The sequence below is a fragment of the Aotus nancymaae genome, unplaced genomic scaffold (genome assembly GCF_030222135.1).
Source record: "Aotus nancymaae isolate 86718 unplaced genomic scaffold, 86718_ANA_hifiasm-v0.15.2.pri h1tg000007l, whole genome shotgun sequence".
Classification (NCBI taxonomy): Eukaryota; Metazoa; Chordata; class Mammalia; order Primates; family Aotidae; genus Aotus; species Aotus nancymaae.
The window spans coordinates 55,593,587-55,606,527 of NW_026988418.1; the positions used below are offsets into that span (position 1 = coordinate 55,593,587).

Sequence of the window (12,941 nt, forward strand, 5' to 3'; positions counted from 1 at the left end):
GAGCCAAATGAACCTTTAAGAATGCCACTCATATGGCCAGGTGGGAGTATGCAAGGCTGGTGGTGGGAAGAATGATGCTGTAGGACGTGGAGAAAGCCCTGAGCCTGACATAAATGGCTGGTGCCTGGCTTCTTTAGGAGAGATGAGGCATTTGAACCAAGATAAAGAATGGAATGGAGAAGAAAACCCAGTTGTCTAGGATGAGGGCATGAGGATAATGAAGTGAAGGAAAAAGGCTCTGTGAATTCAGATGATTTCTAGTTAGAACATATTGGCCGTGTGTGTGTGTGTGTGTGTGTGTGTGTGTGTGTGTGTGTTGGAAGTGGGGGTTGTTGTTGAGGGAAAGTTGATGTCAAAAGTTCAGCCAGGCCCAACAAAGAATAAGATGGCATCCGATTGAACCAAGATCATAAATGTGAAGTCAGACTGCCCTTTACGTTACACAAAGGAACACATAGATGGCCTTTCAGAACTACTGGGATAGAGGGGTAAATGGATGCTAGTCAGACAGAAGCAGCAGCTGAAGCGGCTGGATTGAAGTGGTAAATGGTGACCTCACATCGGCAGCATGACTAAGGCTCATGGAGTTGCATCACATTTCCTCTCCCTCCCTCACCAAAACCCTTTGAATTTCCTCAGAATCTACATTTTTTCCTAATTACTAGTGTCCTGTGAAGAGAAAGAGAAAGGGTAAAGGTTGGCTGCAAGGATGATAAACTAAGGCAAGAAGGAGCTTGTCTGCTTAGGTAGAAAGAAAAAAATAACTGCAGTGCCAGTACGAGGTCTGGAGCTTGAACCTATGTCAGTACCATACGGGCTTTTCTTTGTATCTAAGATCCTACTTCTTTTTTCTTTTCTATATTTGACCTGCCCCTTAACAGGTTTCTTAGTACCACACATTTTGTAGAGTTAATATAATCAACAAAAGTAACTCCTTACTTTGACATTTAAACTTCTTTACAATTCAATGCCTACCTACCTCTGTTCTTCATTGGACTTGCACCACCTTAATTTACCTACCCATCCTTGGAGCAAATCGCTCCCCAATCTTAGAAGATGCAGCAGACATTCTTCTATCTCTGCAACTGTCAGGTTGAACCCCATGCTTGCTGAGCATCCCTGTCCTGCTCCTAATTCTTTTGTACATCTCCTGGCCCAGCTGATTAACTCCCTTATAGAAGTCTTCCCAAACTTTGCAGTCAAAATTAATCTTACCCCTTGGTAGTCTGTATTATTTCAATGACACCTGCTTTAGGTGTTAATACCTTACAAGTGCCCAAAGGATGTTTGATTTGAAAACATGAATAAATGAAAGAATGAGTGAAAGGATGAAAAAAACTTAATTCACTTTCCTTTTCCTTAGAAAAGGGGATGGAGTCTTTCTTATAGATCTGTGAGGATTCATTGCAATTGTGCAAATAAAGCATCTAGGACATGCCAGACAAGTTTTCCTTTTGCTTCTGGATTAAGAGACCCTGAAAGTACCTATCGTAGTGTCTAGTACAAGAACATTCATAAAAAGTGGGTTGAATAAATTCTTTGCCAGCCTAAATTTCAAACTCTGTAGGCAGAATATGGAGTGGATTAATTCCAAGCAAATAATCAACAATTTTTGTCATTCTCCTAGACTGAAGAAGGTAACTCTTTCCATTCAATTATGAAGGTGCAGTGTGCTCATTAGAAAAGCAGCACTACAAAGACTGTCCTGCTATTTGCAAGTAAGCCAGACATCTACCATGTCACTTTTATTTTTATAGCCCAAGCATCTACCAGGATTAAAATGTAGCATATTGAAGTAGAAAACCAGTCAGACTCTTGAACTTTCCCCGAAGACACTGTAATATGGTAGTCCCTCACTTATCTCTAACTGGGCAATTTTTCATGCTTTTTTTTGTGTCATTATAATAATAGTCACCACTTATTGAACATCTGTATATCAGCTACTAAACTAGGTGATTTACATATGTTCCTTATTTAATCTGATGACTTTCATATTGTTATCTTCATTCTAAAAATGAGGAAACTAGGGCTTAGAGAGAAGTTAAGAAACTTGTCTGGAGTCCCAGATTCTGAACCGAGTGTAGATTGGAATTTAGGTTTGCTGACTGCCAAGTCTGTTCAGAATTTGCTTTCTATGGGAGAAAACTGACGTTATTTATCCTGTCTTCTCCTGAAGTCCTCCACTTCCCAGATTTCCTATCAGTAACATTGTTGGGCTTCTAAAATCATCCTAATGGATCTTATTCTGAGAAAAACTTTTTTTTTCATAGATTTGTTATTTTTATGTCCTTAAACTCTCATGACCATCAGTTGGAAAGGCCAGGTTCAGAATCCCTAATAAGACCTTTGGGTACAGAACTGTGTGTGTTTGGAATTCTTTTCTTTTTTCTCCCACCCTTGGCCTGGAATTCCTCTTGCCAGGCCAAGCCTCACTTCTTCTGGGTGTTCTTTCTTTGACTACACCAGGCCACCCTCAGCCTCTCCTCTAATCTCTTGCATTGTTTGAAATTCTACAGTTCAGTGTCTTCTTAATGAAAGTAGACTTGAGTGGGTTCCCACACATGACAGAGACTGTATGTCCAGAACACAGCCTGGCATCGTTAACTCAGAAACTGAGTTAATGATGAATTGGCAATGACTAAAACGCAGAAATGGAGGCATGAAACATTATTTGCATGTTGATAGTTTGCTTCTGTTGTAGAAGAGGGATCAAAAAGAGGATAATAATTTTCTTAGTTAATTTTTACCCTTTTCATGTAACTTCCAAAAGAGGTAAGTACCTTCTGGAAATATGCCAGAGCAGACCACTGTAAGCTGTCTTTTCTGAGCTTGACTAACACTGGCGCTGAATGATTATAGTGTCTAATGATTTGGTGTAGCAGGAGTGGGGCATTGGTTAGTACGTTTCCCTTTGCTGTCATGCCAAATCTCTCAGATGTCAGGCACATCTGAGAAAATCAGAGGGGTTTCCCTGACTGCACTTATGAGGGGAAAAGAAGGCTGGGGAGAGGAAGGAAGATTATTTATTCTCTTTTCATCAGAGTAGCAAGATTTGTGTGGGGTATAGATTTGGCATTCATTGCATCAGGTATTGATAGGGGATGGTAAAAAGATCAGTAGCTTCTCTTTGGGTGGAAGAGGGTTTGACCTGTCACAAGGTTAAACCCATCTCCTGAGGTTGACTAAACCTTTTTTCCTGACCTCAAGGGTGCACAGAACTTTGAAAGCCCTGGTATAAACACAGCGTGCTATGGGTTGTTATAAGCACATTAGTCATGTTAAAGGAGAATAGGACAGTTCTTGGGATCACTGAATCTATTCAGCAAGTCATGTTCTGTGCATCCATAGGCCCGCAACAGTGTTCCAGCAGGTGTGTGGGAGGGTCACATGTGATAGTTCAGGTTTCTCCTTCCCGTGGAGGCTAAATTTGCTATGTGTAGTTAAAGGGAAAGGGCCTACTTTTATTCAGAGAGTTACTTCGGATATATATGGTCTTCTGAGAAGCTTATCAGGATCTTACCATAATTATAAAACAGGAATAAACTTTCTGGGTTTTATTTGCTAAGAAGTGTTTTGCTTTGGCTCAGTATCTCAGAGCTATTTCATGTGCTTGGCACATCGTTGATGGTTGAGGAAGTTTAGCAGGGCACTACATGAAGATTTCTCCAGTTCTTGACCATTTTGCCCCCCATACTTGGAAATCTGCGAATTTCAAAGAATCACTATTTTTGTTTTGCTTATTTTTAAAACAATCCTTCAGTCAGGTATCGATGATGATTTCTGATAATAGAAAGTGGTTTTAAAAAGCTAGACTCAAAGTTCATTAGAATGTTATCTCTACAACAGAGAATCTAGAATCATGGGTAGTGCATGGTGAGGGTTTGATAAATATTTGTTGAATGAACGTGTTATATTTTTAAAATTTTCATTTTGATTTGTTCCTAAAATGATGGCACAGACAATATTTTTACAGTGATGTGTGGGTAAGGTTGTATGCTTATACATTATATAAGCTGGGGAAGATATTTCACATATATGTATATGTATATAATTTCAAAAATATTTTAGAGCAGTTTTAGGTTCACAGAAAAACTGAGCAGAAAGTAGGGTTCCTGTTTGCCTTCTGTTCCCACACATGTAAAGCCTCCCCAACTCTCAGCATCCTGCCCCAGAGTGATACATTTGGTACAACTTATGAACTTACATTGATACATCATTATCACCCAAAATCCTTAATTTACTTTAGGGTTCCCTCTTGGTGTACATTCTATGGTTTTGACAAATGTATAATGACAGGTATCTACCATTATAGTATGGTACAGCATAGTTTCACTGTCCTAGACACCTTCTGTGCTCCACTTATTTATCCCTCCTTCCTCTAACCTCTGGCCACCAGTGATCGTTCTACTGTCTCCATAGTTTGTCATATGGTTGGAATCATACAGTATGTGACCTTTTCATATTGGCTTCTGTCATTTGGTAGTATACCTTTTAATGTTTCTCCATGTTTCTTCATGGCTTGATAGCTCATTTGGTGTTGTGTTTGGATTTTGGCCATTCCAATAGGCAAGTCGTGGCATCTTGTTTTAACTTGAAATTCTCAAGTGACATTGATTAGTTTGTTCTCATGCTGCTATGAAGAAATATCCAAGACCAGGTAATTTATAAGGAAAAGAGGTTTAATTGACTCACAGTTCTGCATGACTGGAGAGGCCTCGGGAAACTTAACATCATAGCAGAAGGGGAAGCAAACACGTCCTTCTTCACATGGCAGCAGAAGAGAGAAGTGCCGAGCAAAGGGGGAAAAGCTCCTTATAAAACCATCAGATCTCGTGAGAACTCTCACTATCAGGAGAACAGCCTGAGGGTAACTGCCCCCATGATTCAGTTACTTCCTACCTGGTCCCTTCCGTGACACATGGGATTATGGGAACTATAAGCTAAGATGAGATTTGTGTGGGACACAGCCAAACCGTTTCAGTGTTGAACATCTTTTCATGTGCCTATTTGCCATCTCTATATTTTCTTTGGTGAGATGTCTGTTCAGATCTTTTGCCCATTTTTTCATTGGGTTGTTTGTTTTCTTATTGTTTTAAGAGTTCTTTCTATATCTTGGTTAACAGTCTTTTATCATATACGTCTTTTGCAAATATTTTCTCCTCATCTGTGACTCGTTTTCTTTTTCTTTCTTTTTTTTAAATGTATATTAGCTTTCCCCATCTTTTCTTTTTTGGGGGGTGTGTATGTGCCAGATTTAATATAAAACTAGTTTACTCCAGAACTGAGAAACCAAAATATGAAATAACTTGAAGAAACACTCCCCTCTTACCACCCCCACCCTTATAACAATAAGTGTCAGTTGAATTTAAACAGACTGCAACCACAACCTACACCAGTCTGGGGGGGAGGCAGTTGTCACAGGACATCCTTTGTTCCTGTTTCTCCACTTCCTAATACGTGCTTGTGTTTATTGATTGAATTGGTGATGTGGTAAGTATTCCTGGTCAACACCTCCGATATGGCATGTAATCTTTACTAACTTAATCTTAAGAGCCTTCGTTTGTTTCTTAGCCTAATTCTGGGCCTTTAGGAAAAGGGTTTTCTAAGGCTGATGATTCTATGTAGGTGAAAAGAACAATCAAGAAATCCATGCCTGGCCGGGTGCAGTGGCTCACTCCTAATCCCAGCACTTTGGGAGGCCAAGGCGGATGGATCATGAGGTCAAGAGATCAAGACCATCCTAGCCAACATGGTGAAACCCCGTCTCTACTAAAAATACAAAAAAAATAGCTGGGCATGGTGGTGCGTGCCTGTAATCCCAGCTACTCAGGAGGCTGAGGCAGGAGAATCGCTTGAACCCAGGAGGCAGCGGTGGCAGTGAGCCGAGATTGCGCCACTGCACTCCAGCCCGGGCAACAGAGCAAGACTCCGTCTCAAAAGAAAAAAAAGAAATCCATACCTTTCTTGTTGTAGTAAGAAAAACAAAACAAAACACGAAACCCTTGAAAACTGCCAGAGAATAAAACTTTAGTCTGAATAGCCACTCTTAATGTTAATCTTTCCTGAATTTGAATGTACTCCCTGCCCTTCCACACCCAGCAACTTCTTTAGTCTCATAATTACTTTGAAGGTTGAATGTTGGTCTTTCTTCATTTGCCATTTAATTTCTGTGACTGCTAGTCCCAACTTTCCATGGGAGAAGCAGCTGTCCTGTCGTAGTGGGACAGTCTAGTAGCATTCCCCACAATGAATATAAACAGCTCGGTGCCACCTCTGTTTGCACAGCTGAATCAAGGGTTAAACCCTTGGAGTGAAGGGAGGACCCATACTGGGGCACTTGATACAAACAAAGCATTTGGGCCAAGAGATGCAGAATTCTCTTTTGAGAATGGTCTGCCTAACCTTTGAGGCTAATTGCCATTTCCTGTCATGGCTACCTATTTAGCAGGGTAATTAAGCATGCTTGGCTCCTGGTGCTAACAGGTTATTGGATCCAGTTAGGAGCGCTGGGTTTTCTCTATGGCTCTGCCTTACCTGATGTGATTTTGCTGGATCACTACATTTCCTAGTCTTTTTAGTTCTTCCTTTTGAGACTGAGGGGGAGAAATAATTACTCCTGATTTTATCCACTTCAAGAACTATTTGAAGGCTTCTTGTGTGAGGAAACTATCAAAGCAAATAAAATGCTTGTTCCCATAAGGGACTTACAGTTGGGAGGTGGTAGGGGAAAAGAGAGAGCCAAACGTAAGATATGAATTATTGTCAGTACAATTCTATTTAAAAAGCTAATATTAGACAAAATAAGATAAGAAAAAGTATCTTAAGTCATGCAAAGTGAAAAAATAATTTTATCTGAGCACTTAATATTCCCACAAGGTAGGTTCAGTTGTTCTATTTTATAAAGAAAACTAAGGCTAAAAGAGGTTGAACAACTTGCTTAAGGCTAACAGCTAGACTGGATTCACACAGGTGGTATGACTCCAGAATCCTGTTTGGTTTTTTGGTTGTTTTGATACAGGATCTCTCTCTGTCACCCAGGCTGAAGTGCAGTGGTGTAAATACCTTCGGGGCCCAAGCTGTCCTCCCGCCCCAGCCCTCCTAGTGGCTGGGATTACAGGTGTATGCCACCACATCTGGCTTTTTTTTTTGTAGAGACGGGGTTTTGCTCTGTTGCCCAGGCTGATTTTGCACTCCTGAGCTCAAGTGATCCACTGGCCTTGGCCCCCCAAAGTGCTGGGATTACAGCGCCTGGCCAGAATCTGAGCTTTTAACCATTACAGGTGCTGCTGCCTCCAGAAAAGGACAGACTGTGGCTTTGAGAAGGAAAAGTATGCAAGGAAGGGAGAACAGAGGACTTCTGGGGGAATTTAGAGCAATCCTTTTGGGCTGGGACTAGGGGACAGAGGTTAAGATGAGGCAAGAGAGCCTTAGGCTACATTGTTGATAACTCAAGAGTCTGTGTTTCTATGACAGAGTCACTTAGGGGTTTCTGAGCAGAATAATAAAGTGGCAGTTGGGCCGGGTGCGGTGGCTCACGCCTGTAATCCCAGCACTTTGGGAGGCTGAGGTGGGTGAATCACGAGGTCAAGAGATCGAGACCATCCTGGTCAACGTGGTGAAACCCCATCTCTACTAAAAATACAAAAAATTAGCTGGGCATGGTGGCACATGCCTGTAATCCCAGCTACTCAGGAGGCTGAGGCAGGAGAATTGCCTGAACCCAGGAGGCAGAGGTTGCGGTGAGCCAAGATCGCGCCATTGCACTTCAGCCTGGGTAACAAGAGCGAAACTCCATCTCAAAAATAAATAAATAAATAAATAAAAATAAAAAAATAAAATGGCAGTTATGTTTTAAGATTGATGCAGGAGTGACACATAGGTGCATGTAACTAGTAAGAGTATATACTGCAGTGATAGTGGTAACTGAAAAAAGAGAAAAGTAAAAAGAACATGGCAACTGATTTGATTGAAGGGGGTGAGGGACGGGTCAAAGTTGAGTCCAGGGTTTTGAGCTTCTGAGTGAGAACAAAGACGGCTTTAACAGAAACGGACACTGCCAGAGGAGCTGATTTGTAGCAAAGATTTAAGAAAAGAACTAATACTTGTTTTTCAGTCTGACTTGGGCCAGATACATTACAAATGGAAATTCATTGAGTCTTTATAGCATCCTTTCAAGGTAGCTTGTTTTCCCCTATTGTGTAGAGGATTAAACTAAGACTCAAAGAGGTGAGATAACTGTCCCAGGGCACACCTTGTGTCAGCGGCAGACTTCTACTTGAACTCGGGCTGTTGACTCCTTCGCATGTGCCTTTCCTGTTTCTGTGGCCTCCTGTCCCTTGTCACATGGGACATGCAGGACAGCGCTTGAGGACTGGAAGGGACATTCAAGCTCCTCAGTCCTAACACTCGGGCATCATGAGAAATGTGGATCTGGAGTGCAGGTCAGGGACTGGGTGAGAGGTTCACATTTGTTCTTTGGACAGAACGAATGTATAAAGCTATAGGAAGAGGCAAAACAGTTGAGGGAGAGGGAGAAGAAAATGTAAAAAGACGCTTGAAGGTTGACCTATTTCAGGAGTTAAGAAGAGGAGACAGGGTGTTCAGTGAAGTATGAGGAGGGCTAGGACAGTGTGGTATCATGGGGGGCTAAGCAAAGGGAATTTCCAAGGAGAGTCTCAACAGGATTTTCGAGACCATTTACTGAGCTCCTATTAAATGCCAAGCACTTTACAGTGTTGACGGTGAGAGCAAAGGAGAAGAGGAGACCATTGAATTTGGAAGGTAGAAAAATATAGCTGATAATTGATGTGGGCCTGGATCACTAACTGAATGTTAGCAGTTAACACTGTCTGCTGATGTCCCATCTGGAAGCCCAGGTTCACTGGGAAACTGTGAGCGTGTGGTAGTGATGTTAGTTTTTAACTGGGGCTCACGAGCACTTATTCTTCCTTTTCCCAATAGCCTGTGCGATTTATTTGGCCAAAAAATGGCATTGCAGGAGAAAATATACTATAGTTTGATAATTGATTTTAGTCATTTAAAAATGATACTGTAGAATAAGGCAGTCTCCCCTTTTAATGAGTTTCAGAGTTTGAATGGAAAAATGTCTTTAAAGCTTTTGTTTCTGTTTTTTTGTTTTTTTTTTTTGAGATGGAATCTAGCTCTGTCATCCAGGCTGGAGTGCAGTGGCACGATCTCGGCTCACTGCAACCTCCGCCTCCTGGGTTCAAGTGATTCTCCTGTCTCAGCCTCCCGAGTAGCTGGGATTACAGGCACCCACCACCACACCAAGCTAATTTTTGTATTTTTAGTAGAGACAGGGTTTCACTGTGTTGGCTAGGCTGGTCTCAAACTCCGGACTTCATGATCCACCCACCTCAACCTCCCAAAGTGCTGGGATTACAAGCGTGAGCCACCATGCTTTAAAAGTCTTTAAAGATTTTTTTAAATGGCGTGACCAGTACTGCTGAGGCTTCCTGGTCTTCCCCTCCTCTTTCTCTCTATCCTGCCTGTGTTTCTCTCTCTCACACACATACACACACAGACGATTTCTTTTTTCAAATACTATACAAAGGACTCAGTATTATTCAGTGTTTACTGTAACAGTTCATTAAGTCAATGCTAATTCAAACAACTGCTTTTTGTCTAGCCAACAAGCTGTTCTGTTTTTCTCTAGTAAAAACATCAGAGAATCCAAAACCTGTTAAGTCAGAGATCATTTCTGAGGATCACAAGAAGTTAAGTTTGAAGAACATTTTCTATGTTTTTCTAGAGGAAAAATAATTGAAATGACAATAGGCAAAAAATTAGCAGGAGTCTGGAAGAAAACAAGAAAAATGGAGTCAGTGAAATGCTGTCACTGAAGCCAGAGCACTAAACTCAGGAATATGACAGAGTGGGTTGGGAGAATCTGGTGCAAGGGAGATTGTACCTAAAAGAAATCCAGTAACCTGAAGGGGGCCCCATCGTTTACCAACTTGACACCTTTGTGAATTTATGTTGTGAGATTTGCTCATCATCTGTGGGTACATTCTCTACAGCAAAATGTACTTGGAGTGGTGCTGTTCTTGCCAACAGACACATATCTATCTGCACAACTTCCCATACAGGGATGGCAAAGCTGGTAAAGCACAGGGTGGAGCTGAGAAACTGTACTTGTAGTAATGGGCACGTTGGATGAACTGGGTCCTTTATCCTATGCAGCAGTTAAATGTGAACTAGGCCTCCTTATATTGCAGTTTTTTGTAACTCCCAGAAGGCCCTTCTTTATCTGGGTATTTGTATGTAATTCTTTGCAGGCAAGACAACTTTCCTAACACTTTGAAGATTTGTTAGGAAGGAGTTGGTGACTTTGTCCAGATTTTAATTATTTTTCCATCGAGAGGAGAAGGATTAACTAACAAAGCATTTTGTGTACCGCGTAGGTTATGGCTTGATTAATGTGATTTTACTCACTGTCCAAGTAAGCAGCTGATTGGAGCCATAAACCTGGGGTCAAGCTTATAAATTAGATACATCCTAGAGAGGCAGGGTGTTACAGTCTTGAAGAATAACTTCTCTCCCTCTTAGTGCACCTGTCACATAATGTGAGTGACTAGGAAGTGAAAAGCAGGTGAACTCATGATGCTGGGAGACCTGAATCGAAAGTGTGAATTAGCCAAGCACGATAGGCTATGTTAGATTGAATGGCAAAGGGGCATTGGAACACAGGTTAATATGCCAGTGATTTAGGCTCGAGTCTGCCCTTAACTGGTGTGTTCATGGGCAATTCACTTAACCTTTCTCGGGCTCCATTGTCTGATTCATCTGTAAAATAGGATGTTAGGTTCCTCACTCTCCATCTCTATTTGAAATTTACTGATATTTTTGTCTGTGCTGCTACCTGCTTTTGGACTTACTGCCATTATCTTCTCCATCAGCATACCAAAAGATCTTGTGACATATAGTGGTGAAATAGCTCTTATCCCTCTTACCCAGAAGCACTCTGGATGATTTCTGAATTGTTATGATAAGGAAATGTATCATGAGTCCTTTGTAACAGCGGTTTACAACAGGGTTTTTTTTTTTTTTTTCCTATGGATCCTATGGGAAAAAAGCTATGGGTGCCGGGTGTGGTGGCTCACGCCTGTAATCCCAGCACTTTGGGAGGCCAAGGCAGGTGGATCACGAGGTCAAGAGATCGAGACCATCCTGGTCAACATGGTGAAACCCCGTCTCTACTAAAAATACAAAAAATTAGCTGGGCATGGTGGCGCATACCTGTAATCCCAGCTACTCAGGAGACTGAGGCAGGAGAATTGCCTGAACCCAGAAGGCGGAGGTTGCAGTGAGCCGAGATCGCGCCATTGCACTCCAGCCTGGGTAACAAGAACGAAACTCCATCTCAAATAAAAAAAAAGCTATGGGCCTTCTCATCAGAAGAATGTGTCTGCAAACACATTTCCATAAGATTGCCAGGAGTTCACGGATTCTGAGGCCCTCAGGCTAAGAACTCACGCTCAAGAAAAATACTGTTATTCAATTTGTAAGTTTGTATAGTACTGTTGCTGTCTTTGGGAAATGCTAGGAACTAAAGGTAAGGAACCCAGACTGAACCTGATGAATGACTTAGTAACGTGATGTTCAAGTTATGAATGAATCCCAGACAAGCCTTCTTCTTGAGACAGATGTGTCACTTTCTGGAGGAAAGTTGTGTCCCGTGAGTGGGTGTGTGCATCATAGATTTACTGTGCACCATTGGCTGAAACAGAAAATATCTGTGAGCTTTCAGTTCTCATGTAAAGTGGGAACATGATATCTTCTAGTGTCTCTCTCTGTAGTATGGTATGAAGCAATTTGGATGGCATCCTCAGAGTTTCTCTGAGTGCTGTCTGAGGACACTGTCTAAATTTAAAAGTTCTCAGTTTGGGCTAGTAAAGTAAATCTTTTCTTGTCAGAGTTCATCTCGTGGAGATCACATTTTCATAAATCACTACTGTATTACCTCGCTTTTCATCCATACACACTCTTCCATTTTTCATCCCCTGAGAAGGTCATTCTAGGGAGGACCAATTATTGATGTACTTAATCTACTGGACCCTTACATCATTTCATCAGTTTGTCTGTCCTGGGGATAAAGCCCTCCCCTCATAGAATTGTCACAACTAGGACCCCTAATCCAGCTTATCCCTTCTTGGTCTGGAGTGTAGACTTGTTAATAGTGGAAATAAGTACTAGTGAGCAGGATCCTTTTTTGAGTTGTTTGGAAATATAAAAGTAGATGAAAATGGAAACAATCTGATTCTATTTTGAACATAACGGCTGTTGCTTTATCTCATTTTTAAAAAGAGCAAAAAGCATCAAACTTAAGTTTCTTTCCATTAGTATCTTTGCTTCCCTGCCCCTTCTCCCAGTTCCCATGAGCTTTATTCAGTATTAAGCCTAGTAACCACTCTTGTTTTGGCATGACTTATAAAAGCAGGCTATTCCTTTTATGGAAATCACTGATATTTTATTATGTTCTGGCCAGTACTTAAATGAACATAAATAACCCAAAATTTCAGAAAAAAATATAATTATCCATTTAAAAACTTAGTAAGTTTTCTAGCAAATATATGAAAGTAGATAGAGTAGTGTAATAAGCCTACATATATGTGACCACCCAGCTTCAACAGTGGTCAATATATGGCCAATCTTGTTTCATTTTACCCCTGCCCATTCCTCTTTGCCCAGGAATTATGTTGAAGCAAATTTCAGACATACCATTTCACTTGTAAATTTTTCATTATATGTCTTTTAAAGATATAAGAACTCTTTGTACACTTAATCTCAGTACCAACACCTGAAAAAATGAAGTTCCTTGATATCAAATCTCTAAGTAGTATTCACAGTTCCTCGGTTGTCTTCTAACTTCATTTTGTGGTTTGTAAGTTTGAGTTGGCATTCAGATGGGGTCAGTATAT

General features: G+C 41.1%; 1 protein-coding gene across 2 annotated transcripts in view; it reads left to right on the plus strand.

Moving 5' to 3' along the window:
- Nucleotides 1-12,941, plus strand: part of ZNF697 (zinc finger protein 697) — a 29,372-nt gene that overhangs the window by 648 nt on the left and 15,783 nt on the right. The gene's annotated exons all lie outside the window — the stretch shown is intronic.